This window comes from Myotis brandtii, unplaced genomic scaffold (assembly GCF_000412655.1).
Source record: "Myotis brandtii unplaced genomic scaffold, ASM41265v1 scaffold504, whole genome shotgun sequence".
Lineage (NCBI taxonomy): Eukaryota > Metazoa > Chordata > Mammalia > Chiroptera > Vespertilionidae > Myotis > Myotis brandtii.
Window position 1 is genome coordinate 1,624,170 of NW_005369217.1, and position 2,005 is coordinate 1,626,174.

Consider the following 2,005-nt stretch of genomic DNA (forward strand, 5'->3'; position numbering starts at 1 on the left):
CCTATTCACACCTGGAATTGCCTTGCCCAGGTTTCGGGGAGACTCCCGTCAGCGCGTTCCGAACCACCCACCCACCTTCCCCCTGGCTCTCCAGTTGCCGACCTTTCCCTCTTTTCCTTTCGCACATTTTCCTAGTTTGTTCTTACTCCCTTCTTATTCTCCCCCCCCTCCACCCCCCAAATTTATCTTTCTATACTTCCTCCCGTTCCTTCCCGGTATTCCCGGAGCCCGAAACTGGAACTGGGACTTATTGCCTGCACTTTTAAGTAACCGTCGGGTTTTCGGTTTTGGTTGCCTGACCATCCATCCCTCACAGGAGAACCACACAGGCAGTTTTACCCTTCGGGGAAGGCAAGGGAGGGCGACGGCCCCCATTCCTGAGCCTGAACTCCTTCCCCTCCTCCAACCCGGCCTGACAGCCCCGACGCGGAGGTGGCGGGGCTCGAACTCTCGGGACTCCGAAGCTTGCCGGCTACGGGATCACCCGGCGGGCGGGCGGGCATCCGCCAGGTTAGCTCGGGAGTATGTGTGTTTAGCGTTGCAAGTTCCTGCAGAAATGTGCTTATAAACACCCGACACCCGGCTGCACCCTGCACCTACAGGGTTTTGTACACTTTCCAACCGAAACTCCCAAACGCTAAGAGTAGGAAGTGGGGAGCCCGCAAAGGAGGGAATAAAAAGACCTTTAAAGCTTGCATTTGCTCAGGTTTATCATGGATCCTACAAAGGACAGGGCCCCCCCCCCCTCGAGGGGTGAAAAGGTGTAAGGAAGAACCAACATTTTTTTTTCTTTCTTTTTCCGACCACCCTTCCCCAAGTGCCCAGTTTTTACTTCGAAGCCTCGGCACAGGCGCTGGATTTTCTCTACGAGTAAGTCTACACTGAAAGAAAACGCGCACTTTGCCCAGGAGGCAGCATGCTTTCCCCCCACGTGCGAGGTGGAGTGCTTTTCACCCAGCAAAGGGAAGACTTTAGCACGTGGTCGGAGTGGCGACCAAAGGGAAAACTCGGTTTCTGGTCCAAGCCTCTCCGAGACGCTCCTGCCAACCTCCGCACCCTCTCGCGCCCCACCCCACCAGTTGGGGAGACCGAAACGGGACCGGGGGGCTGATTCGCCGCGAAGTGGGCGTTCAGGAGCAGTCCGCAATAGGAAGGGGAAGTGAATGGGGGAACTTGCAAAGGCGAGACTGCAGCGCGGGAAGCGTCCGAACCTGCGGGTCCCGGTGAATTGAGAAGGGGGACTCCACCCTCGCCCCTCCCTCCCCATCGCAACTACCTCTGCCCCCGCCCGCTCCCCGCCGGAATTTCTCTCCAAAGCCAGACTGGGGTAGGGGTAGGGCGGAGGGAAGGGGCGAGAGGGCCAGAGACTTGAGGGTTCGCAACCCATGGTTTCTCCCCAGGGTGGGCGAGGCGCGGAGGTAGACCACCCGCCTGTTCCCCGCCCCCTCCTGGGGAGCCGTGGCTGGGGACGCTCTCTGTGCACGGGGGTGGAGAGAGAGCCCCTCTCGATTAGTTATCAAGTGATGTCAAGAGGCTGGAAGCCCTCCCTGGCTTCTGTCCTTGCCTGTCAGGGTAGATTTATACTTTAAAAATACCTCTCTCAGCCCCCCCACCCCCGCCCGCCCCCCTCAGCAGCTTTCTTTGATCCGTTCAAAGGCCGCTAAGTTTGAGTATTTCCTTTATGGGGGTCTTCAAATGTAAGTTAGTGTATTTGCCTGGAGTGACTCAAAGTTTGAGTCGGGAAGTCCAAGTTGAGTAAAATCAATAGGTGATTGTTAGGGACCGACTCTATTCCGAGGAACAAGTACTGCGCCCGAGTGTCAACGCTTTGAGTTTGTCATCCTCGAGTGTTTCATTTTGAGTTTGCTACTCGGGTTTTTCAGCACGCTTTTTTTTTTTTTCTTCCCTAAAACTAATGGCTTCCACAGCAATTAGTCATTTTCCTCGCCCGCCCCTCCCCTCCCCTTTCTTTCTATACAGTAGATTGAACACTAATTCCCGCGGC